At 46.8% G+C, this 27165-nt stretch overlaps 1 protein-coding gene across 11 annotated transcripts in view; it reads left to right on the forward strand.

Moving 5' to 3' along the window:
* Window positions 1-27165, forward strand: part of Hdac4 (histone deacetylase 4) — a 250630-nt gene that overhangs the window by 136731 nt on the left and 86734 nt on the right. The gene's annotated exons all lie outside the window — the stretch shown is intronic.

Here is a 27165-nt window from a genome sequence, read left to right on the forward strand (position 1 = left end):
ATAAGCAAACGTTTGGAGGTTGCTAGGAAGGAAACTCTGAAATGCATTCTTGTGTAAACTTAACCTTACGTAACTTCCATGGTGAGGATGATTGCAGATGAGATTGGTGGTAGCCTTCCTGGGCCCCTGGGACCATTTTAACTTACTAATAATGTATTTTTACCCATTGAGTCTAGGCTAATCAGATTGCTCTCCATGTAGTTTGAGGTCTGTGCTGGTAGACTGCAGCATCAGGAGGGAGCATGGTTCCAGCTGGTGTGGCTGGGCCTGGACCTAAGCCCCTGTGTGCTGCACCACAGGCCTCACACCTGGGTAGCTGCTGCCGGTGCAGCATCTGTGATTTTCCACCTGTGACGTCCCGGCTGGGAGGACCAGAGGAGATAATCTGTGCACAGTAATAAAACATGAGCTTTGTTGTTGCTGTTCATGTTTTACTGCTTTTGTATTGCAATTGTCCAGCCTTAGAATTCTTTTCCAGTAATACTTCGTTTATAAAAATTATTACAGCAAAGTCTTAGAGGGATTGCTCAGTCCTTCCATTATTTCTGAAGGATGTGTTTGTCTTTAGTGGCTGCACTTACATATGAAAACTTAAAGTGCATTTTGCCATAGTTTGGCAAGGTGCGGCCTCATTCTATTTATGGTTTCCAGGAAGTACGTTTTTGTACGTCTTGAATGCAAATTACCAGTGGCTCGCCAGGTTTATATTTACAGCTCTTTCTCATTCGCATTTGTAAATACTGTGTTTCCATAAAATGTTTTTCCTTCTTGGGGATATGGAACAAATTAGGAAGGTTTAATGGATTTTGCACAGAGCTTTGAGGGCAGTTCTAAAGTGAGGAGCAGGGGGAGTCCCGCCTCTCTTCATTGTTGAGCCCCAGAGCCAAGGAGCACAGATGGCCCAGCCAGCCCAGACAGACCCGTACTCCCCACACACGGGCTGCCTCAGAGCCCAGCAGCGGTTTCACTGAGTGTAGGCAGCTGTACTGTGACATTGCTGAGTGCACCTTCCTCATGGCACTGTGTAGTCCCCTCACACCCGGGGAGTTCACGGCCACCCTCCATAGTGTGCTGGGCAGTAGGAACTGCACCCTGTTGGAGTCAAATCTGGGACCTGCTCGCAGGTAAAGCCTTCGTTGTTGATGCTGCTTGTTGCTCTGGAGAGAAGGCCCATAGAAGTGACCTATGGGAATAGTTTTGTACCTTTGTTAACTGCAGGAATGTCCACTTGTGGTTCAGTAGGCATTTTGATAAAACATGCACAGAAGAGAATCAAACCAAGCTGTGAGGCACCCTAGAAAGACAGCTCACTGTTGATGGTGATTTTGTTGACAAATGAGATGTTTGACTTGATCATGCATTGGAGGAACCTTTCAGAATGTCCACAGACATGAGCCCGCTGTTCCTCGGTGCAAGAGGTCCTGGGTGTTGCTCTCCCTGTGCGTGGCAGTGCAACTGGAGGTGAACCTGGCCCTGTGGTGCTGGGGCACAGGTAGGGGTGGCAGCTAACTCTCCTAGCTCACCTAGAGAGAGTTCAGAGATGCAATCCCCCTGCCTTTCTTTTTATCTCTTTTCTTTTGATACCCTTGGTTTTTAGAGCTGAGATTAATTCCAGGGAGTTCTGAGATGATGATAACCCCTCTCCTGGTGTGGTAGAGGCTGGTGCCTGATGGCCCCTGTGCCCTATACCTGTCTCTTTTCTGACAGTGTATATCAGGCAAACAGCTGGAGCCCTTGTGGCTCCTCCCCTTTATTTCTACCCTTTGTTTGCCTCATTTATGTTTGCTGTGGTGGAATCAAGGATTGGCACCCTGTCTGATGCAATTTCTAACATCTACAGAGGAAATACTTTAGGCAGTTACAGACAGATTGGGTGAAGGAATCTGGTGGGCAAGGGGGTTCTTGTTCAGATGTTGCTGCCTATGGAAGGAGACACAATCAGAGTGTGCACTGGGCATGCTGTGGGTCATACCAGCATCGCTCCTCCCCCACGATGGGTAGCAGTGAAATGGCCAGACCTACACATGCAGGAGCAGCAGCAGTTCCAGCCCAGGGCATGGGCACCACTCTGTGGCATCTTGGCAGCTTCCTGTGAATCTGTAATCATTTTCTTAAATTTATATTATTAGTGAGGAAAATCTGGCTCTTAAAAATAGATAACTCATTTCCAATATTCTGTGAATTTAAAGTTAGAGATTTCATTACATAGGATTAGAAAGCAAGCAAAACAATGGATGACTAATGAAACAAAATTACTAATGCTGCTAATTATTGAAACTGTAGATTATTGGGTATATATTACATTCTTCTGTCTGATTTTGTGTATCATTGATGATTTTACTAATGAAAAGTAGTTTGGGGATTTTACCCTCTTTCAGTGCTCTGGTTCCCAAGAGCCTTTCCTAGCTACAATCTCTCTGTTGTCTGCCTTCCCTAATAAGCATGGGCCCTTCATCTACCTTAAACAACATATGATTTAATTTCCTTCCACTTTCCTTTTATTTCCCTTCCATTCCTCCTTTTCCCCTCACTCCTCTTTCTTTTTCTTTTTTGTTCTGAGTATTGAACCCAGGACTTCGTGCATATTAAATATGTGCTCTACCACTGAGCTACATCTTGCTTTTCTACTTCATCCAACTTTTGTGTTCAGTGATTAGTCATTAGGATTCCTTTTTTAATTACTGAAGTGTGTACAACCCTTCCTTTCCCTTCCCTTCTTTCCTTCCTTTCCATTCCTTTCCCTTCCCTTCGGCTTCCTGCCTTTCTGCCTTCCTGCCGCCTTCCTGCCTTCCTGCCGCCTTCCTGCCACCTTCCTGCCACCTTCCTGCCACCTTCCTGCCCCCTTCCTGCCTTCTTCCTGCCTTCTTCCTGCCTTCCTGCAATAAGGGGATAGGACCCCATACAGCCTTAATTTTCAGTATTCCCTTATCCTCTTTTCTGCATCCTCTCACTGTCCTCACCCCGGGAACCAGGAGAATTGCGTGAGTTGTGGTAATTGGCACCTGAACAGGGACCCAGGGAATGGGGAAACATTTTGACTAGCAGGTAAGAGGAGACCTCTAGCTGTGCATACACAGAGAGAAATGGGCTTAAGAGAAGTCAAAGAGAGAAACAGGCTTAAGAACAGCGAAAGAGAGAGAGGGGTGTGTTGATTTTATCAGATGTGATGCATGAGGCAAGTAGATTCCCAAGAACAGTAAATATATACACAAATTCTCATTCTATTATGGATTACCATACTTTTCTTTTGTGGACTTGGATCAGAGAATGTTTCAGTAGTGGTGTACCTGTCAAGGTGACCACAGAGGATTCTGCTCATTTTAAAATCAAGTCTCAAGCAGCAAAGAAATAATAAGGCAACGGCTCCACTGATAGAACTTGAACTCTAGCTTTGCTCGAAGAGGGAAGGAACGGTGTAGGGCGAAGACCTTTCCCCATTAAGGAGTGTTTTACTGTGGCTTCAGTTTCACAGCTGCCCAAGGCAAAACTGATTAACTGCTTCACCTCTTCAGCTCAGAGAAACCATGGTGCATCTCAAGTGGAAACTTCCACCTCTCAGGGAGTAGAATCATCCTTTCTCCCTTGCAACTGGTATTATAAGAAGCCAGACGGGTGGGGGAGTTTGTGGTGTAATTTCAACTTGTGTATTCTATTGTTGAACTGCAAATCCCTAATGATCCAGGACAAGTCACATGTCTTCATGATGCCATACCTTTCAAGACCCTGAAGGAATTAAAAGAAGCTACTGCTGCCTGTGGTACCATAGCTCCTTTACCATAGATTTAATAGAACTTACAGGACAACAAGTTGATGGGAAGGGAATAGCTAAAACCTTTTTAAGTCTGGGAATTATTTATTGTGGGAGGAATTTTTTTTAATTGTGTATGAATCAGGCCCAAAATTGCTCTGCAGCATCAGTAAGGACAACACAGACACTATTCATCCCTTCAGATAAACCTTCTACGATCTGTACGAAGTGTAGATGAGGTAAGTATGGGGAAAATGAGTATAGATCCGGAACTGATGTGGAAGGCTGACCCATTCCGGAAAACTTCTAGTGGGGCCTGCCCTGGTCCCACCAAATAGTTGGGGGTGCTTTCAGCCCTACTCTCGACTGCCAGGCACATCTCTGACCTTTAAAGAATGACAAGAGACAGTGAAGGCTTGGACCTCAGTCCCTCCTTCAGATTCGTACAAACTCTGAAATGGGACCCCAGGCTATTCCTTACTGCAGTCTGTCGACCTTTGCCTCAGGAATGAGTGGGACTCCCTCTGGGCCACAGTAGTCTCACTTTAAAAGGTCTGCAGGTTTCACATAGTGTCATTGACCCTAATTATACAGGGGAAATCAAAGTTTTGGTTCAAACTATTCAAAACACTGTTCACATCACTCCAGACTCTTATTGCTCAATTGGGTCATTCTTCTTTTGACAAAAATTGGAAAATCTATAAATAAGGAAAGAGCATCCAAGGGTTTTGGGTCTTCAGGTGCTTATTAGATTAAACGGATTAAATAGATCATCCCCAAATGGAATTGATTATTGAAAAAAAGACAGTCAAAGGGCTTTTAGACACAGGTGCAGATGCTTCATGCAATTGACCCATGGCATGACCACTGTCTATAACAAGTACAGATGTATAGGGGTGGGCAGTGTTTCTCAACCTAGTATAAATGATAAATTGTTAATTTGAGGAGATATAGAAGGCTGTTCTGGACAGTTTTCACCTTATGTTCCCCCTGTGTACCAGTCGATTTGTGGGGTCATGATGTATTACAGGATATGGGGACATATTTGGCAAATCCTAACTCTGGTGACTCATCAGATGTTACAGTGAGATTTACTTCCCACTCAAGGGCTTGGTAAAAACAGGGAAGGAGAGAACTTCTTCCAGTTACCCCTAAAAGGGACCATTTTGGTATAGACTACTCACTTTACATTTTCAGGAGGAGCCTTAATGTCTTTTCCAACCTCATAGACAACATCCAAGATAATGTGGATATCCAGTGACCCTGTTTGGGTGGATCATTGGCCTTCACTCAGGAGAAGCTTACAGCTGCTCCTACACTGGCTAATGAACAGATGGTGGCAGGGCACCTAGAATCCTTCAATCATCCTTGGAATCCTCTAATTTTTTTTAATAAAAAAGAAGTCTGGAAGGTGGAGATTATTACAGAATTTGCAGGCTGTTAATTGAACCGTAGAGCCTATGGGAGCTCTTCAGCCAAGATCACCCAGTCCTGTAGTTATTCCTTTGCATTTCTCCCTCATGGAGACTGATTTACAAGGTTGCTTTTTTACAATCCCTCTCCATCCTCAGGATAAACATTTTGCGTTTAGTTTACCCTCCATTACCATCAGGCCTCTATGTGCCATTTCCAGTGGAGTTGTCTGCCACAAGGAATGGCAAATAGTCTGACTCTGTGCCAAGAGTTTGTGGCTGCAACACTTTTATCAGTCCCTCAGGCTCATCCATCTGCTTATCTTATTCATTACATGGATGATATTTTTCTATCACATGAATCTTCATCCACCTGGCACTAGATATTTATCAAACTGGATTATGCCCTTCGTAATGCAGGCCTAGGGGTGGCCCCTGAAAAGGTGTAGGCTGTTGCACCTTTTTCATATTTGGGTCACCTTATCCAACAGAGACATACTGTGCCCCAAACTATTCAAATCCAGGTTAATCATCTTGCAACCCTAATTTTCATACTCTACTTGGTAATATTAATTGGCTCCACCCAGCTCCTAAGATAATAATTAATGATTTAGCCTCTTTTTTTTTTTTTTTTTTTTTTTTTGGTCTTTTTCCTTTTTGTCGGAACCAGGGATCGAACTCACGACTGCCTGCTTGCAAGGGAGGCGCTTATGCTGCTGAGCTAAATCCCCAGCCCATGATTTAGCCTCTTTCTTTGACATTCTTGAGGTGGACTCAGCCCCACCTCTCCAAGAACAGAGCCTAAAACTGTCTTGGACAAAGCTGTCTGGCTCTCTACTGCTCAGTGCTCTAGAGTTGAGCCATCTTCACCAATGTTTTTAATTATTTTCCCAACTCAGCATATGCCCCCTGGCGTCCTTTGGCAGTCTTAGGGACCTCTATTATGGCTACACATGCCACGTGCTCCACATGAAACCATTACTCCTTTTTATGATGCTGTGGCAGGACTAAATTGCACATGGGCAGACACGTGCTATTCAGAGGTACAAAATATCATTGTTCCCTTTTCTTCTATTCAACAACAGTGATTATGGCAGTTCTCATCCTCTTGGCAAACTGCGTTAGCTAACTTCCCTGGTGTTACTGATTGTCATTATCCTCCGGAAAAATTAATTCAATATGCTTCCCTCACACCCTTTGTCTTTCCTTCAAAAATAAACTTGATTCCTATAACAAGAGGTGTCTCTGATTTCATAGATGGCTTCTCTCCTGGCAGGAAAGGTTATGTTATAGCCTCCTCTTCCCAAATACAAGATACAGGTTTTTCTTATACACAGAAGACTGAATTGAAGGCTGTTATATGGGTCTTAGTGGATCATTTGTCCACTCCAATTTTCTCAGCACCTATGTTTGTGGTGTGATGTACCATGTTGAAACTGCCACCATTCACACTAACCAGAAAAATCTTTTTCATTTGTTTCACACCCTCCAATTAGCTATTTGGTCACACCATGTCCCCTATTTTATTGGTCATTTATGTTCCCACTAGCAATTGTCATGGCCTCTTACTAAGGGAAATACTACTAAAGGCAGATTGGTGGCTGTGGTCACTGTTGCTCCCTCAGATACTATTCAGGCTTCTTTCTCCCTTGCCCTCTTTCATCAAAATGCTTCTCCACTGCACAAACAGTTCCTTTTAACTTGAGAACAGGCTTGACAAATTTTTAAACAGTGTTTCTCATGCATAATACATCTTCCTTCATTCCCTGGGGGTTTAATCCCTGAGGATTACACCCCAATTGCCTCTGGCAAACGGATGTCACTCATATTCCTGAGTTTGGCTTTCTATAACTGGGTCCACATTTCAGTGGGTACTTCCTCAGGATTTATTTTTGCTTCTGCCTTCACTGGTAAAGTGGTTAAACATGTCATAACTCTTTACTTGGATGCCTTTAGTACTATTGGCTGTCTGCACGCACTTAAGACTGACAGTATCTCTGCTTATACGAGGGCTGCCTTCCAAACACTTTGCAAAACTTTTCACATTTTGCTTATCACCAGAATTCCTTGTAACCGTCAAGGTCAAGGAATTACTGAACATGCTCACTGTACACTCAAAGCTCAAATACAAAAACAAAGAGGGGAATCCTTCCCTAAAAAATTCAGACCTCATAATAGACTTCACTTGGCAGTGTATACTATTAGCTTTTTGAATCCTATAGAGATGGGACTATAGCAGCAGAAAAGCAATTCAGTCAGGTAAAGGAAAAGAGACTGGGAAGGGTCCTTTGGAAAGATCTTTATACTGGACAATGGAAGGGACCTGGCCCAGTGCTAATTTGGGGTCGATGATATGCTTGTGTCTTTCCAGAAAAGGCTGAATGGCCTATCTGGGTGCCAGAGCATGCTGTCTGACTGACTGTATCATGGACTCAGGCCAAGAGAAGGAGTAGGTTCCACCTCTTCAGGAGCTGATGCTCAGTCCTGTAGTAGCGATGTCTCAGAGACTGCTCCACAGCTGATAGACAAGGATGGGGTTAGACCTGAGGTCAGTTAAAGAAATTAACCCAGGATACCCAAAAGTTGGTAACCAAAAATGGGAAAAGAAGACCTGAATAGGTGATAGCGTTTATAGAGACAACTGAGTTGGAGGTTACATAAAAGAGACATGAAAATTGTCGGTGTTCTTAAGACAAAATAAGATGCAGAGTTATATATAGGTAAAAGGTTTTGTTCTTTCCAAATTTTCTTGTAAGAGACTCCGCTAATTGACCTATAAAAATTCTGACTAGTCTATTTATAAATTACAGACTTCTAAAGTTATAAAAGAGTTATTATAATTTAATTTACCCAAAATATATTTGAGTGCACTCAGATATTGTAAGTAGATTGTCTGTATATGTTGGTGGTTCATTTGTTCTATGAGCATTTTTTTCTTTTTTTTTAATTTAAAATCAACAACTTTTTCCTTTTTTTCCTTTTCTTTTGCATTTTTAGATCAGGTGTTCATAACTTAATTTGGTTTATAGATTTAAAAGGCATGCTTCCACATGGGTTGCCAGCTGGTCAATATATCAAAATTCGGTTTTTTCATAGGTCATCACAAATTTGTTAAGGTAACTAAATGAGAAACTTCAGGCTTGGAAAATCATTGATCAGGGGACCTTTTGGTGAATAAAAGAGAAGCTATCTGGGAAAAATTATCCCAGCTTTTGTTCATTAATAGGAAGCCCCAGTGATCTCCATAGCCCTGTGAGAAACATACCAATAATTGTTATTGAAAATATATTATTGTGATATATTTACATTGGTCATCGTCAGAAGATTGAGTTCTCTAACTATAAGACAATAAGGTTTTCTAATTTATAGATGCTTTGGTACAAAACTAAATTTTAAAAAAAATACTCATATGACTATACCAGTTGATTGTTACTAATCTCCTATGTATTAAAATTATTCATGCCTCCATATGAACAGGTGTTCCAATATGGAAAGCAGGGATTGTTTATGGTGACCTTTTCTTTCAGATTCAGACTTTCTTTTGTGTTCCAATTAATTGTGATAGAAGGTTCATGTCAAGCCAAAATGAGGTCATCAGTCAGTAATAACAATAAAAGTTATATGATGTATATGTTGTATATGCATCACCATACTTAGAGATACCTAAACATTAAGTGGTCCAGACAATGTCATAAATTTCTTCAGTGACATCCCATTAAAGTTCACTGACTTACATAAAAGTTTCTTATATATTAGATAGGGATGACTGTTTATACAGCTATACTATATCAAAATGGGAATTTAACTGTGTCACAAAAATGTCATCATGATTCGCATTCTACAATATTATCAGTAGTTCTGATTTTAAATTTTCTAAGTAAAATTATATAACTTCTTGTTAGCATTCTGCAGAATATCCATAGTTGTTACAAAATAATGGTTCTATTTTATGTTTTAAGGTGCTTGATATGCAGATAAAATAGTAATATTAACATCATTGCCCTCATTACAAAATATTATGTCATTAACCTTCTCTTCTGATTGTTCAACAACTGAGGTATAGAGACAGAAAACCAGAAAGATAGATGGGCTGAGGACAGCCAATATTTTGGCTCCAGCCCTCAGAGATCAATGAGGACACAGGACATGAGGGAACATTTTCAGCAACACCCTGCAACTCTGGTGAGTTCTACAAATCCCTGATCAAGGAGATTATGGGGCCACAGAGGATAAAGATCTGTGGTGCATAATGTGTCTAAGGAAAGTCACTAGGAGAAAAAATGGTGTCCCAAGCTTTCTCAGAAAGCAACTTGGTGGAACAGGGTCTATGACTCATCCATATGGCTAACACTGAATGAAGAACTAGAGATGGTATATGTGGTTCCATGGTAAATCTTGAAGAATCTTAACTGACTTTGATAAATAACAAAAATTAACACAAGTTTCACCTTGATTTGGTTTTGAACATCCAGCAGCAAAGTGTAACCACAAGAGGGTATAAAACAGTTACCAACTACACTAGTAACTGACCACTGTTCCAGGAGTGTGCTGTGTAGGATTAAATTGCTACGTATAGGGATTTAAAATCTTGGACTGGGAGTCTAGCCTAAGTCAAACATGTTCATGTAGAATGGAAAAGCTTGCATAAGGAGAAGGTCTTCTACAAAGTCCCCAAACAGCTTCTCCAACCCCAACTAACTATCCACCATTACAACTAGAATGCAGACGGGGGAGAGATGCTGGGAGCAGCTGAAGCTGGAGGTCCATCTTGTGTGGGGATGGAGCAGAGCCCCACACAGGGCATCGCAGGGAAGTCCCATGGGTGAGCTCTTAGGCAGAAAGGTGTCATGTGACATTCAGCCTCCCAGGCATGTAAATAAAAGTGCTGCAGCCATTGGAGCTCTTGCTGCCCGCCCTCCCTTCCTTCCTTCCTTCCTTCCTTCCTTCCTTCCTTCCTTCCTTCCTTCTTCCTTCTGATCTGGAGAGAAGGCTCCATACAGTTTCAGTATTTGGATTCTTGTCCTCTTTTCTCCATCCTCTAACTTTCCTTACCCTGGGAACATCAAGAACTATGTGGGATGCAGCAGTATGTTGACTCTTATAAATTTTCTTTTGCATATAGAATTTGAAGTATTTAAGGGCAGTAGCTGAGTTTGTCATTAGCTTTTTGCATCTACTTGTTTTATTAAGGTTTCAAGGGCTTTTGCAGTGTATCTGGCATAGGTTCAGCCCCCTCTACTGTTGTGTCCTTTTGTGATTTCTGTTGCTGTAACAGAAAGCCTAAGACTAGGTCATTCATAAAGGAGAGAAGTTGGCTTTGGCTCATGGTTCCAGTGGCTGGAGAGACCAAGAGCATCGTGCCAGCATGTGGCTGGGTCTGCTGCTGCTTCACCTCACGGGCCAGAGTGGGAGGGCAGGATATACAAGGGAGAGGCACAACGGGATGCCCAGTGCCACCCTTGTCTTGAGGGCACTGATCCGGCCTGGAGAGAATCTCTATGCTCATTCCTGGGGGCAGAGACCCCGGAGTGGGTCGCTCCATAAGCTGCTCAATGGTGCTGCTGACCTGAGCCCGTGTTTCACACTAAGCAGTGTGTGTTTGGAAGTTCTCGTTTCTCATATGTAGCGCTGCTTTTTGTCAGTGTCTCTGTGAAGCTTTGATAAGGAGGATAAATAATCTCATACAGAATTGGAAGCGTGTCCGTTACTGAAGCATTAACTCTGTTCTTCACATCCTCTATGCTCTCTTTTGTGTAGTTGCTACATTTGAAGTGTACAGAGCTTGCGCTGATTCACTATTACCGTTTCTGCCCACTTCTTCTTTCCTGGTATGCATGTGTTCTTTGTAAATCGTAAACTTCACGCTTGTGAGACTCCCCTTAGCTTGTTACTGGTTGGTTGGGATTCAATCTTTGTGATACTGGTATTCTGCCCTCACATTATTTTTCCTTATCTGTGCCTTGGGGCTTTTCTAATCTGAATTTTTAAACTCTGGATGGTTTTTATTAAAACAAATATAATACATTGTTCCAGTTTTGTTTTACCCAACCTGATAATTTATATTTCAACATACCTCACTTATATTTGGTGTTACAACAGACATATTTGGTGCTAAGATTTTCATGCAGTTTTACGTTCTCGCTTTTTTAAATGTTGCTTTTTGATGCCCTATGTATGGCCTTTCTTGGCATTTCTAGAGTTCAGTTTCTGGTCCTCTTAGAACTTTTTATGGGAACGTGTATCAGTTCATGTACTTTTCCTGAATTGCAGTTTCGTGTTGTGATGACTTCAGGTAGGTTTGTTGATGTCTTTGTGAGGATTAATCAACATACTCTGTGTTATTTGTTTCTTCTTTTTCATTTTCTACTCTTGTTAGTCACAGTATTATTTTTACTCTGGTGCTTCTCTTCCTAATGCATAAGTAGTATATACTTGTGCTATCGTTTATTATCCTCAGCATGGTTACTGATCCTCATGGACAGCAGTACAGACCCGAATGCAGCTGCTTGCTTCCCCCACATCCCTTGTGAGTGCAATAACCCTGAGGCCTCTGCTCTGTGGCCTCTGCAGGATCTTGCATGCACGGCAGCTGGGGCACCAAGGGCCTCTTGTTTTCCCATCCCACAGAGCAGTGCTGTGCCTCCCAGCACCCCCACTGCCGTGTCAGCCCTGTGCTGGCATTTCTGTGAGCTGGGTGAGCTGTGTGCCCACCCCTGCTCTCCCCATGACCACAGCCAGGGTGCAGTGTCTGTGATGCTGGAAAAGCTGCACATCACTGCCCCTCGCATCAGGTACATGCTAAGGAGGGGAGAGTGCATTTCTTTAAGCCTGTCTGTTGGTACTCCTTTCCATTCTGCCAAGTGCGGTACTGAGTCACGCAGAGCGTGGGGCATGTGAGGTGGCCCAGTACAACCTTTCTCCTGGGGGGCAGGGCAGTGTAGCTTGGTCTCCTGTCCAGGATGCCCACCCTCTTCCGGGGAGGGAGGGTCACAGCGTCGCCACAGAGTAGGAGGCACCCTAGAGGCCACACTCAGTACCCCCAGCCCCGGCCTTCCCTCTGTGGTATCGTCATGGCACAGGGGATGGAACATCTTTACAAGCCAATGTGTTTTAGAAAGCTTGTCCTTACTTTTTTTTCCATCAGAAGAGGAGTGAGAACATTTTATTTTGGCTATTGAAAGGAATTCCCAGCATAAGTACTGCATACATATGTATCTGTGTGTTTACATATGTATATAAACATGTGCTACTTTACATTGAGTCTTGGAGGAGTCACAGGGGAGAAGCTTTACATAGTGCAGTGAGGATGCATAAGCCATGAAGGTGTGAGTGTGGGCTGTGCACTTGCATATAAGACTTTCACAGCAAATCAGGGGTTAATGTGTAAAAGTACATATTTTCATTTTACATGAAGTTGAGTGTATGAAATGGATCTATCTACCTTGCATGAATTGAGCCAAAGGTATAAATAGGGGCTCAGAAGAGCCTTTACCATATCACATGCCAAGGGTTTGCCCCTCGTGGCAACTCAGGGCTACTTCAGATGAACCCCAGTTTTCACCTCACTGAGCAGCTGTCTACTGCTCCCCAGGAGCCCTGCAGAGGTGTGTGTCTAGGTCTCACCCCGTCCAGACTGTCACCCTGGTCCCACTGGGCTGTTGGGTGGGATATTTTGTTCTTATTGTGGTTGGGTAGGGGGCGGGGCAGTTTTCTGTGGGAGATCTTGGATGTAGTCTGGTGTGGGCCATGTCAATGTTGTTGACTCAGAGAAAAAAGGTGAGGTCAGCACTGGGTTCTTGATTCTCTCTCCTCATGGGGCAGGGAATGAACTCTGAGGCAGAGACCCACTCTTCCTGGGCCTCACAGTATCTAATTTTACGTTTACTGGTGGCTAGTCTTTGCTGAGTTTTGTGTCCAGGCTCCATGCCTCTTGGTAGCATCTGGCCAGCATGACACAGGACCATCCTCCTCTTGTGAAGCACTATGTCCTAGCACCATGCTCCTCTGTCCTGGCCATGAGTCCTCAGGCCCCTTGCTGTCTTAGCATCCCATGCCCAGGGCTTGTTGTCACGGTAATTTCAATGGTTTTCCCATCCACCGCAGCTCAGAGCAGCACCTGATCCTGCACTGTGTAGATGTTACGCTCCAGCCCAGCTGTCCCTGAAACTCCATGTCCATGAGCTGGCATTTGCTCTCAAGTGCCACTGGGCATTTTGGAGCTTCCAGACTCCTGCTTTCCAACCAGCCTTTCCCTCCCAGTGGGCCACCCCGATTGTCATTTCATAGCTTTCCCACACACAGCCTGAGCACCTCCCTTTACGTCTCCTGGGAAAAAGGTGTTCAGAAAGGATTTTCTGGTAGAGTGTGGTAGATTTACTAAAAAGTCTTTCAGTTGTACTTTTGGAAAAGATGAGATGCAAAATCTACCTAGTGAAACTACCAGGGTATACGCAGAGTCCGCCAGCATCTCCTCACCTCTATTGCAATCACTTGGGCCCAGACCACTTGCATCTCACCCCTGGATCGTGGTTCCTTCCATGACAGAGGGATTTTGCCCAGGGATTTCTAGATGGAGACAATCACAGGGACCTTCCAAGAGGCAATCAAGAGAATCAATCAGATGGAGGTGTGAGAACCAAAAGAGCGAGAAACCAAGGGCCAGACCCTCCCAAAGCCTGCAGAAGAAACACAGCCCTGCCAGTGCCTTGAGCTTAGCTCTGTTAATCCTACTTGAGACTTCTGGTCTGCAGAAGTGTGAGGTAATCAGTGGGTATCACTTTACCTTACTAAGTTTGTACTGCTTCGTTGTTCTATATGACCACCATAGGAGACTGACACACAGGCAGGGGCCTGTTAAGGTGTAAGCCAGAATCAGCCTTTCCTTCTTGTCTTTATGATAGAGGGTTGATTTCTCACCTTCTCTGTACCCCAGTTTCCCCATCTGTGAAGTATACACAAAAGACTCGCATCTCCCTGTGGTATTTCCCTGAAGCACTTTCTGCATGATTCATGTAACTGATAGACTGTTCACCCATGGGTGCCAGGGCAGACTCCAGGCCTACCCCTGCTGGCCAGTCCTGTTTAGGCCTGTGCAGAGTGAGCTATCCCCAGCCTGTTCCTGGGCTTCCCTCTTGGAAGCCATGTGCTGGGTGTTTTAGCCCGAGTACCTCAGGTGCCTGCTGCTGGAATCAGGATAGTGGTTCAGAACACCAGCTGGGCTGCAGGACACAAAGTGGGAGCTGATGTGTGGGCAAAGCTCTGGGGTCTTCAGAGTCCAGGTACAGGCAGAGCAGCGCAGGCAGGTTGGAGGTGAGCAGGGGCCCATACTGTTCCCTGTAGCTGTGCAGGCTGCAGGGTTCGTCTTCCCCAAGCGTGACCCTGGGTGCCGAGTACCTTGTAGTGAGTCTACCCACCAAGGTAGGGCTCCCAACCCGGTAGCAGCCTGGCTCCTGGCCACTTCCTGGGTCCAGCGTGCTTTAATCTGTTGTGCTCTTTCCCTCTCTCCTCAAGGAGGGCTCTTTTGCTGCAACCTGGGGTATAGGACCCCCACAGCCTGCCGCTGTATGTGCCCCGTTACACTCTATGTGCCCCTCTGTGCGCCCTGTTTCAGGCCAGCCCTCTGCCTGGGAACACCAAGCCCAGGCATCCAGGGGACAGAAGGGGCTGCCCCAGGGAGAGTGGGGGGAGGAACATGAGGTCCAGTGCTGGCAGAAGCCCACTTTTCTCCAGGCTGGCAGACAAGGACCCTTTCAGTGCCTCGTAGTGGCCTCCAGACTGCTGTGTTCGTGGTCTCCCTGTGTGATCTGTTTTATTGGAAAGATTTATGCCCTTTTTTCTTCTTGTTGTCTGAGTGGGGTTTTAGGGAGGGAGGAAGGTCAGTGCCCTCAGCCTGTGTTCTCTACAAGAAGCAATTCTTTAAATGTCAAGAGTGAAACCTCTCCCCCAAGCCAGCCAGGAGGCTGCTGGGTAAAGCCCTTTAAATTTTCAATTTCACAGCTTAAATTAGAGATTATGAGTTGGTTTTTTGAGACAGGGTCTCACTATGTAATACAGGCTGGCCTTGAACTCTCCTATGTAGCCAAGGCTGGCCTGGAACTCATAGCAACTCTCCTGCCTCAGCCTCCTGAATTCCAGGATTCTAAGCATGCACACACCCAGCTTTAAATTAGAGATTGTTTTGAGTCATGATAGTCTAGGAATTCAAAATACCTACTTCACAACCATTTCTTTTTTAAAAATACATTTGTCACTGATCAAAGTCTACTAGAGTCTGGGAGAACATTTTTCCTGTTTAGAAGGAGTTTAGTAAAGTTGACTTTGCACCTAGTGACTGGATGTTGAGAGTACCCTGTTAAGGGGGCTGGTGGCCTTTTCCCTTTAATCCTGTCAGCTCTCGGCTCCCGACACTGCCTTTGCTGCTTATCTGGCTGTTGTTCCCTGTGTTTTCCAGAGAAGGCATGTGCAGCTGTGCAGGTTCGGAGAGATCATAGGATGCCAGTGCTGGGGAGTGTGTCACAGGGCTCACACACTCCCAGTGGCCACGTGGGCGGCATGGCACGGGGCTCACACACATCCAGCAGCTCTGTGCAGGCAAAGCAGAAGGAGCCTGCCCGGGCTGTATTTCTAATCTTACCCTGTGTTGCTGGTGCTGGGGTTGAGCTCAGGCCCCCATCTGGCTAGGCAGATGCTGTCCCCCTGAGCTGCACCCCCCAGCTCTGCCTGAGATCTGGAATTGCCTCGTAAGCTACTAAGCGACTGGGCTTAGGAACCACAGTCTTTAACTTAGATGCACCCCAATGGCAGGGGACCCTGTGGGCTGCTGGTGGCCACACCCCTCGGGCCAAGCAGAGAGGCCAGGAGTTGGGAGAGGAGTTTCTTCACCTTCCTTTCCTGGGCCAGGCAAGGGGCCTTTGAGGTTCAGGCATGTGGCCCCTGCTGTTCCAGCAGGAGGTCCTACCCCAGGAGGAGTGGGCAGGGCCCCCATTGAGGAGGCTGGGGCTCTGCTGCCCAGGGCTTTGCACTGGGGGAACAGCAGTTCTGGGTGTTGCCACCCAAAGAGGATGAAAGAAACAATATACTTCTATCTTCTGTCAGAAATTTTCATTGAGGTAATTTTGGATGGCAAATGTTATTTATTTATTTATTTGGTCTTTTATTTTTGGCAGAACAGGCAGGCCTTGAGCTCACTTTGTAGCCCAGGCTCCTCTCAAACTTGCAATGATCCTCCTGCCTCAGCCTCCCGAGTGCTGGGATTACAGGTGGGAACCAACACACCCAGCTAGGCCAGTTTTAAAAAGGAATTTAAATGCATTTTTGTGAAAACTGAGTTTGCTGAACCAAGTGTAGTGCTTGGTGATGGCGCTAGATAATGGTGACCTGCAGGAGGACCCAGCCTCAAACTGACAGGCACCAACCCTTAAGGGGCGGAGCCCAGACCTCACTGTCTCCCTGTACCCCGTGGCCAAGCCACACCAAGATGCAGCTCAGTGGGAGAAGCCCCTAGTTTCCTAGAAGGGACCGTTCCCCTCGCTGTGAGCCTGGAGGTCCCAGTCTGCCCATTACCCAGAAGCAAGGCTTCTCCTGGGTTTAACAGTTTTTCTTCTGCAGCAACTTGGACTTGCCAGTTAAAGGACTTGTTTGTGTGTTGCAGACACAAGTTCTTTGTCAGATAGAGGGGTTTACACGTATCAGCTGTCTTCCCTGCCTGGCTTTCTCTGAGGCAATCTAGTGTGCAGAGGTCTTAGTTTAGGTGGAATTGAATGCATCCCTTTGATCTTTTTGAGGAGAATACTTTTCTGCAGCTTGAGTTGTGTTCTGAGGCCAAAAGGGTGTTTCCTAGTGGTGTCTTCTGCAATCCTCCACCCTTGGGTCACATCGTCATGGATGAATCATGCCCCGTGGCATGAGCAGGGATGCTTCCACCTCCTGTCCTCAGACATGGGGCTGTGTCCCAGCAGAGGCCTTCATAGGTCTGTTTCATGTGAGCCACTTGTGTGACAGTGTGGTGACTATGCTGGACTCGTCTTCCTGGGTGGCTTTAAATCCGTGTCAGGAGCAGGTGCTACCTTGCCCTGCATGAGTTGGGAGAGAACTGACACCATTATAACACTAAGTCTGTTTGTCCTCAAATGTGATCTGTCTCACCATTTACTTGGGTTGCTTAAAATATCCTGCAACAATATTATAATTTTTATCTCGAGGTCTCTCCCAGTTTTTGTTATATTTATTTCGAAATGTGTATATGTTTAATGTCAGGTTTTCTGCTTTTTGCAGTATATTGGCATCATCTGATTTTTTTTTTCCCTTTATGTTGAACTTCTCTAGCATCTTGTTAATTTTTCTTATTAGCTCTGGTCACCTCTGTAAGGGGGAATTCAAGTCCAAAGCCATAGTCTGGAGCCCTTTGGACCCTCAGGCTGCTGGCCACCTGGAGCAAGGTGGCTGGAAGCTCGCTGCTTTGAGCTCACCCTTCAAAGAGGACTCACTGATATTCTTTCAGACTAGAGACATTTTCTGTTTTCCCAGTTTGCTAGGAGTTCTCGTTCTGCATTGTTGCTGGTTTGATCTTAGTGTTTACTTTTATGGTGAAGACAATTGTATGTGTATGTGGAGTTACATTTATAGGCGTTGTATGCACACTTCTCGTTTCTGATGTCAGCACCACTTGTTGGGGTATGTTAGTTTGCACAGCCCCGGAGTTAAGCATACCCTGTGAGGCTCCTGACAAAGGCTGCATTTGTCTTTTTGATGTCTCTGTAGGGCTTTGGTACCCAGGTTTATTCTTGTCCCTAAGGTGAGCTCAGGATTGCCCCTTCTTTCTGAGTCTCTTGAAGAATCTTATTTAGACCTAAATTATCACTATATTGAAACTGCCAAGCCTGCCTTAAAAGTGATTTTGTGACATATTTTGAAGTATTGATTGACTTTAGTTATGGATAAACTGTAGAGTTCTTCTGCTTTCTGTTTTTCTTCCATCTAACTTTGGAAAATTGTGTTTTTTCTAGAAATGTGTGTGTCTTTTATATAGGTTTTTAAATATGTTGGCCTAAAGTTATTCGTTGTATTTTTTTAAATGTCTGCTGTATCTGAAGTTAAGTGGCCTTTTGAACGCCTATATTTTCAATTTGTGCCTTTTCTCTTACTTTCTGAGTGTACAGCTTTGCTAGTCTCTGATTAAAGGGTGCGATTGTGTATTGGTAGTGACAGTGGAAGGCATCGTGGGCATGCTGATCCTTTGTTTCTTTTTATCCTGGACATGTGATCTCTCACCATTGTGTTTCATCCAGATTTCTTGGCCTCTGCTAAGAGCACAAGATGCTTTTCCCCAAATCGAGGCATGTCGCCTGTATTTTTATCCAGTGTTCCTGTGCTCCTAAAGCTAATTTGATAGTTAAAAAGAAGAGTGACCTTTGCATGCCTGTCCATGTCCATGTCCATGTTCATGTCCTCTCTGCCAGAACAGCTGCCCATCTCTGGGATATTGACGTCTGTTCCTGCTACTGGCAGGACCTGGAGAGCTCTGGTGTGGCACCACCTGTGGACTATCTTCTTCTGCTGTCTCCTCATGCAGGGCACAGGGCACAGCTGCAGTGAGAGCTCACACACAGCTTTCTGCCAGCATCATGCTTCTCTGTTTCACAGCCAAGTTAGGCAGCTGTAAGAGGAGCCAAGCCACAGGGGAGCTCCCTTCTCAGGGGCTCAGCACCCTGATGCCTGCCATTGTGTGCATGTGGTTTACTTAGCTTTTCTGCCAGGAGTAAAATTTCTTAGAAACTTGTAGTTGGGAAGATAGAGCGAGCCAGGTAGAGGTACGAGCTGATACAGGTGAAAAATAGACAGTGGCAGAAAGCACATATCTGGTGCTAATTATAGCCTTTTATTTTTAGCAATGAAAACAGTTTTTCAGGGATTCTCCCTTCTGTCTTCTCTGCAGGTATGTCTGGCAGTGCTTTCCTGTTGTCTTGGTGTGGGGAGTGGGCCCAGCCTTCCTTTGGGGCTGTGTCCTAGCTGTGAACAGCTGTGCTAGGCAGGTTCTGGTGGCTGCCTCCACACAGGAGCTTTTCAGGAAAAAAAGAGTTTTTTTCCTAAGTGTAGGTCCACCACCAGCAGCAACAGTAATTACCAGAGAGACCCAGCCTTTGGTCAGTAACAACCCAGGTCCCAGCAGCAGGGAGAGAGCAGGGCCAGCCCACAGGTGGGGACTTAGGCTCTGTGTATCTACACTGTTGCTCCTAAGCATGGTCCCAGACAGTGCGTTCAGTGTCAGCTCTGGAACCGGTTCACGGGGTTTAGAGTATCTAGATCCCAGCAGCGCAGCTGGGGCACACAGAGGCTGGCTGCCCACTCTAGGACGGGGCCTGAGCTCTGGTTCCCTACCCTGCCCAGCCTGAGAACCCTACCCGACGCAGTCTGGGAGCTACAGCTCTCCCTCTCTCCACAGGGCATCCTAAGCCTGTGCCTGGTCAAGGATAAGATGACAGTTCTTTTTTGGGTTGGCTGTTGACTGGGGGTGTGCTCCCTACCTGTTTGGTGGGGCAGAGTTGGTGTCAGTAAATCCCTATAGAATGTTACCATGTCTGTGCAGCCTCTGGCTTCAATCAACCCACAGACAGCCTGGGCTGGAGGAGGAGACTAGCAAGGGAAGGAAGCCTGCCCTGCCCACCCCACCTTCAGCCAGGAGCAGCTGCCTGCTTCCCCATGATCCCCACTCTCTCCTAGTTTCGAAGGCAGAAGCCTGGGTACACCGTCACCTTAGAAGAATGTGCAGCCACTGTCTGATTTCAAGAACTGTGCAGGGAAGACCCAGCTCCAGGGTTAGGTTCAGCATAAATAGTATCCAGTGCCTCTCGCTCCTGCCCACGGGCACATCTCTATGCACCCCACAGGCACAGGGGGGTTTGTATTTATTTTACATTTTTATTTCATTTGAAAATAAAACAGCCTCTTTTTGCACATGCATTTTATTTTTCAAGCATGATTTCTGTTGTAGTGTGGTGTTGCCATAAGCTTGTTTCTTTGGTGCTCCACATATATCTGAATGAGGCCAAGAGAAACAATACATGAGAACTCACCTGCATGCGAAGCAAAGACAGAGCTGCTTTTGTCCTAGGTATTCCCTCAGAATCCTTCTACACTTTTGATCGAAAGGCTCTCTGAACTTCACCTCTGTGTGTTACACACTCATAGGCTCAGACAGCTAAAGTGAATAATTATATTCAGTTGAGGACACTTTGGGGGAAGATAATGATGTGGCATATAAATCAGAATTTTGATTGGAGTTTGGCCATGACATTCAGTCCTTTTGAATGAAAGATGGTTTTAATAAGGTATGAGCTCTGAAGTTCCGAGGCAGGGTGGCAGATTGAACATACACATCTAATTTTACACCTGAATTTCACACAAACTGTAGTACAGATAGATATGGCCTAAGTCCCAGCCCAGCACCGAGATTATGATCTCAGGATACTGTTTCCCTCTAAAGGGACCTGTGTGGGGGTTCAAGCAGTGTGCAGAACACCCCAGAACACCTTGTCTCAGCAGGATGGCCACATGCCAACTCGAGGGTCTCAGAGCCAAGCATAGGACTAGTTGAGCACTTGCAAGAGCAGTCACTGTGGAGAACACAGATTCTAAGGCTATTGAAAGAAACTCATGCTTGCCATGCTCACATGGAAGAAGCTGGGAGACCACACATCATTCTCAGAAACCAGCAGGAAAGGATGAGAGTGAGCATTCTCCCTGCCTTTCTTACTGAACTTGTTCTTGAGAATAACAGGAAAGCTGATTCTAGACCCCTTCTTGCTCTAAAAATAGTTGCCACACCGAAAGGGGCAGTGGACCTGAGAGAGCTCCTGCCATGGGCCTGGCCATGGAGGAGAGTTCAGGGATTTGTGTGGTGAATATGCTCAGCTGCTGACACACCAGGCCCTCCTGTGCACTCAACAGCACCTGCTTGGTTTGTAGCAAGCTGAGGCAGGGGCTGCATTCCATTGCACCTCCTTCATCTACTCCAGCAGGTCCCCAGGACAGGTGGCCAATGACTTCAGCTGCCCCCAGTGTGGAACAGATGAGAAAGACTCGATGAGATAGCTAACCTGATTGCAATGTCTGAACCTTCCTGGCATCCTGATCTAAACAGAATTTAAAACCCATTTTTTAAGCCATCTGAAGAAGGTATACATGTGGCACTCTGGTTGACTTATTTGGGTGTGTTGATGGTGTTTGTGTTGTGTAAGCACTGTTTGGAGATCCTTATGAAGTGTTTCTGTGGAAGTACTGGGATGCCTATGATTTGCTTCTATCTAGAAGGAAGGAAGTGGGTCGGCATACAGAGAGCATGGAATGGGCCTGAGTGGACAGTGTTGGAACTGGGAGTCCAGCATGTAATTCCCTGCCTATATGAAGTTTTGAAGTTGACTACAAAAGATAAAAACACACATCCCAGAGAAAGGTCACAGATGAGGAAAGCATCAAGGAGGATGAGACATATCACCCGCAATGTGGATGTTGAACAGCAGGTGGCCGAGCCCCATGGATTTGGCGGACCCAGAAAAGCTGAGCATACTGGGTTGATCCTGCCGTGGACCATTTCCCTTGGGAGGAAGAGTGGAAGGCACAGAGGCTACACAGCCTTGTGGTGTGGAGTAGAAGCTTCGAGGCCCCTACCACAGTGCCCTCTAGACTGTCCTCCCAGGAGCTTCTGCCTGGGGACAGGGCACGTAACAGAACAAAGGGATCATGTTCCTCATGAGTGCTTGTGCCCTGGGGGCTAGCCCTCACTGCCCAAGGCCCAGACAGGTAAACCAGGAGTACCATTCCCACTAAGCTTGGGGCTTCTGTCTGATGCCAGCTACACTCAGTTCCCTCATGGGAGTACAGCATGGACAGTACTGTTCCCCAGATCTCCCTGGTAGGTTTGATGCCTCCACTCTAACTCAGGGCTTCCAGGCATGAAAAACAGACTGGAGGTGAATCAACTGTCCCTGCTCTGGAAGTGCCCTGAGATAGTTGCTTGGGAACCCAGAGCAGAATGGCCATAGCAGAAATGTTTAGGAGCCTTGTCGGCTGCATGTGGTCATTTCCATTATCAGTTAAAAACAAGACAGCAGCAGTCTTTAAAAAAAAAAAAAAAAAAAAAAAAAAAAAAAAAAAAACACGCTAAAAGCTGAAAATCTACATTAAAGGAAATCTTACAGGATGTTGAGTGTAAGAGAAAGAAAAGGAAAAGAAGTTTGGAGGATTGCACCAGGCTGCCTGCCACCCACATACACCAAGTTCCAGCATAGAAATGAGAGGGCACTCGCCAGGGTGGTAATGCAGACAAGGAGCAAGTCACTGGGTAGTGGAAGGGAACACCCACAGCTAGACGAGTAAGGCCACATCAGAGTCACAAGTGAAATCCCAGGACACTGAGGACAAGTAGGGCCTCACAGACACCCAGAGAAGACAGCCAGGTCCTCGTGGGATCCAGGCTCAGGTGGCTGCACATTTTCCAGGCAGTGTCGGGAACCTGTTCGTGCTGTGATGGGGGGATCTTTGTGCTAGAGTGCTGTACCCAGCCAGAGCAGCATGGGAGGAGGGACAGAACCCATGTCTGGCAGGCAGAGCTGGCCACTTGTGCCTGCTTTTCCAAGCACAGTTGGGCCAGAGTGGAGAGAACAGCCAAGGAACGAGGTGTGAGATGAAGGGAAAGGAAGAGCTGACCCAACAGAGACCAAGGGTCCCAGAGAGGAGGGGTTCGTGGCAGTGCAAGACACAAGACACAGGACTCACCAGGCAGTCCAGCCCCCCAGACGCAGGTGTGTCTAAGCCTGGCTGCCATCTTCATGTCTTCCATCTTCACTGGAAACCAGAGTGTCTAAGTGAGTCTGCCTAGGTCTTCTTAGTCCTGGCCTCTTTGCAGTGTTGTCACTACCCCTCCTCGCCCTGCTGCCTCTTTACCTGAGGACAGCATTCCAGGAGGGCTGACTGCTCCTGAGCACTGTAACGGCCCAGAGTAGGCGGAAGCAGAGGGGGAGCACAGCTCCCTCTCCAGACCATGCTTCTGGGCATCCCATGTCCTGGGATCTACTTCCAGCCTACTTGACTGCCCCATCAGAGGCTGCAGCTGACTGGCCCTGGTTTCCTTGGGTCCCTTGTGACCAGAGAGAGTGCTTATCAACTGTCCCGGAAGCTGAAGGCAGATGTGGCTGGGGGCCATCCTGCCTCAGAAGCCTCTATCACCTTACTGCACTGTGTCCCTGTGCCCTTCCTCAGTGTTAACGGCAGAGGAAGCACTGGGCAGCACACTCAGGTCAGAGGCTGGGCCAGGTGGGCTGCCATGACTGCAGGGCAGAACACGCTCTTTCTTGACGTCCTCTTAACGTGTGCGGCCTTCGGCATGGGCAGCACATGCTTCCACAAGAGAGCGTTTTTACCTGAGTTCTGCATCGCCAACATGGTCCCTCCTCCCCTTCCTCCCTGTGCCCCCCCATCCACCCCCACACAGGCAAAATGTCAGCAAAAGGAAGTGATGGTTACATAGTTGAAATATCTATTATTTTTCCCTCGAAGTGAATGAGTCATTCTTCACTTGAAAAGACCCTCAACTTTGGCCGTGTTTTCTAGAGAATAGTGCTGCTTTATCCCACGTCTATGTGATAGCATGGAGTGGTGTCAGGAAGAGAGGCACTGATTCACAGAGCAGGATCAGTGTCCTTCTTTATGGTTGGGTATGGAAGGAGGAGAGAGCAGCGAGCCTACTGCTCCCTGTTTAATGGGGAGCTTGAGCCCAGCCACCCTGTGTTCTCCTCAGAAGGCTGAATGTGGTCTTTGTGTCCTTGCTAACGTCACCCGTCTGATTGTATTAATATGTTTCTCAAGGCACAGCCTATAAAAGCAGTTTTCTACTCCACCATTGAATATTCATGAAAATACAGGCTTTTTGTTTTGATGCCACATTCTTTAAGTAGAGAAGGTTTTGTTGTTTTCTCAGGGCTCTGGGTCAAAAGCGCCAGTGGCTTCTGTTGGGAATGATGGCATTTCCAGGGCTGTGGATACAGAAATAGCAAAAGTCGTGTTTGACGCAGCTTCCAGGGCTGCGCACGTGAGTGCAGAGGGCCAGGGCTTCTGTCTCCGTAGCTGGCTCAGGCAGGGCTGGGCTCTGTGTGGACATGGTCTGCCTCTGCTGGCCCCAGAGGCTGGCAGTGGCAATGGGAGGCTGAGTCTCCAGGACCCTGGGGGCGGGGGTCTCCCTGTCTGCACAGGTCCACATCTTCCTTGTGCCTGTCACAAGCAGAGTCCATGGCTGGTTATGGAACACGAGATTCAGGCAGTGGGGGCTCTGCTTGAACTTCCACAGCAGCATAAAGTTCTGCATGGTCCCTTAGAAAAGTAAATCGAGGCACTGCTCCCATTCCTTCCTAGACTGGTAAAAATGGACACTGCTTCTGGGATCTCGTTGGTGGCCTCAGTGTACTTCGGCTCTTCTGCTGGGTTGCACAGAGCCAGCCAAGTCCAGCCAGACGTAGGCACAGAGGATCTTCTGGGGCCTCCTGGCGTCTCAGCCCTATCCCCCACTCACTCTCAGCTGTCTTAGTGGAGTGCTTTGCAGTGTGGTAGGAGGGTTCCCATCTCTAGTCAGCATCCAGGTATATGTCCACACCTGCCGTAGGTCAGACCAACAGATTACCCACTGGGCACTTCCCTCTTCTGTAAAGCTGGAAGTGAGGAATGGCATGCAGGTGCAAGCAGTGGGTTGTCTTCTTGTGCCTAGCACCTTTGGTGTAGCCTTGCCACTCTGTGAGTCCTTAGGTCACAGTGACACGTCTGTAAATGGGTCACATTTAAGCCTCACCCCTGCCCAAATGACATGATACATAGGAAGTAGTACAGCATACAAAATGTGAGTCAGTGTGATTGTTGTATTAATTCTCCATGCTTTTAAAGCCAAACTATCACTGCTTAACCAGACAGGAATAATGCAAGACAGAGAAACTTTTTATACACATCTCACAATGAATGTAGACTCAAAGCTTGGTACAGTGGCAGCAAACTAAATCCATTAGTGAGTGGGTGTGTGTGTAACACATTGGTACTAAGAACAATAGCAGTGTAACCCTAAAAGCAGAGGGAACCGACGTGGGTGGGCTCAGAGTAGCCAGGCAGCCCGGTGTGTTACAGGTGAACCCTTCTGATCAGTGTGACGATGGTGTGGCGATAACCTCTCACACATAGTGAAAGGTGTGTCACCCCAGGGTCAGTAAGATGGTACACTTAACCCTCAAGGGAGCCTGCACTGAGCGGGCTCCGTGCTATCCTATTGTGTTTCTCCTGGCTAGGGTGGCTGGGCAGCTCTCCTGCTCCCCACCATAGTATTTCACTCATTAAAAGGAAGACAGGAGAATGTGGCAAAACACAGACATTCCTGCTGCAGGCGTGGGTGCATAACCAGTGTGCTGCCCAGGTGTAGGAACCCTCCCACAGTGCTGCCACAACTAGATGGTTAAATGAACTGGCTGCAAAACAAAGAATTGTATAGAGTGTACTTTAAAATACTCAGAACAAAGGAATGGTCAAAGGAACTTTCAACTTGATGACTTTGCTTTTATTTGCTGACTCTGACATGCAGTACTGTAATGTATAGCAACATAAAAGTACGGTAATGTACTGTACAGCACAGTCAGCAACAAATGCATACTGGAGAAGCAAGGTGCACTGTACAAAAAAAGACGCAGAGGCTCTAAAAGTAGATGTGCCGAACTGTACAAAAGAAGACAGGTCGTGAGTTTGAACAGTGGGACATCAGTCCTAGCAGTCATTAAACAGGTCGTTAAAAATGTCTGTACTGATGTTTTAGAGAACTGGTGTTGTTAACAGCTTCTGCATTTTGCTATATTTCATAATAAAACTGATTTTAAAAAGACACCCCTTGTGGTATGGGCCAGATCTTGCGTATCGAATGCACACGGACGACACTTTCTGCTGTGTCAGGTCTGATACCTAGTCAGCTGTGAAGACTGTGTTCAAGTGGCGGGGTAAGGGGTGGAGGGAGGGGATGCATAGCTCTGAAGATTTGGGGAGGAAGCAGAGAAGAAGCCCCAGGATGATACATTGGGTTGCCATCCTCAGATGTCCAGGAGTTCCCCATTGCCTTTGGGCTGTGTGGGTTCTTCTCACTCTCTAGGGAAATGGCCTGACTGGTCCCTGTGACCAAGGCCCAGGTGCTCTTGGGTTCCAGCTCCTTCTGGCTTTGTGACCTCTGTCTGCTCATGCCAAGGGAAGTCCTGGCAGGGTGGCAGGGCCGGATCAGAGATAGCTGCAGACACCCCTGAGTGGGAAGTTAGCAATTCCTGTCAATGTTCCAGCAGCACCCCTATACCTGAGCTCTGGGGGCCTGAGATGGGAGGACTCAGGTGGCTGTCACAGCTCCCAGAAGATGAGCAGCAACTTGCTGTTAGGGCCCAGGGACGCCAAAGTCTGGCCTCTACAGCAAGCCTTTCCCCTACTGCCTCAGCAGAGCAAGGCCACACCTTGGCCTCCAGCTGTTTGGGCACTGAGGCTGACTGGGGTCCTGCTGCCACGGCAGTGACTACAGATGCTCTGGAAGCACCCCTTGCAGACCCCTTCCCGTGGCTGAGAGGCTATGGGTAGAATAAATGCAGTGTTTTGGAAGGACCTGGCTGTGGCCAGGTCTACCCCACAGCTCTCCAGGGCTTGGGATTGGAAAGCTGCAGGCTGGGTCAGGTCCCCGAGCACACAGTGGGCACTCTCTAGGAGTGCTGGGATGGGAGATAGGGGCCATTAGATTTGTGTGTTGGTATTTGTGCCTGTCAGTCGAGAGCCCTCCCTGGAGGTGAGGTCCCTGAACCTGCCCTGCCTCTGACTCGCCTGCTTGTTGCTGGTGGAGAAATATGCTCAGGGCAGGTTCAGGGTCCTTTCAGTGAGCAGAGCCCACCTGGGCCCAGGGACTGGTTCCACCCAGTTGGCATTGGCAGGTGCAGCATCATGTGCCTGGCCTGGCCCCGT

This window comes from Cavia porcellus, unplaced genomic scaffold (assembly GCF_034190915.1).
Source record: "Cavia porcellus strain 051 isolate PalLab524CR breed Dunkin Hartley unplaced genomic scaffold, mCavPor4.1 scaffold_26, whole genome shotgun sequence".
NCBI classification, from domain to species: domain Eukaryota; kingdom Metazoa; phylum Chordata; class Mammalia; order Rodentia; family Caviidae; genus Cavia; species Cavia porcellus.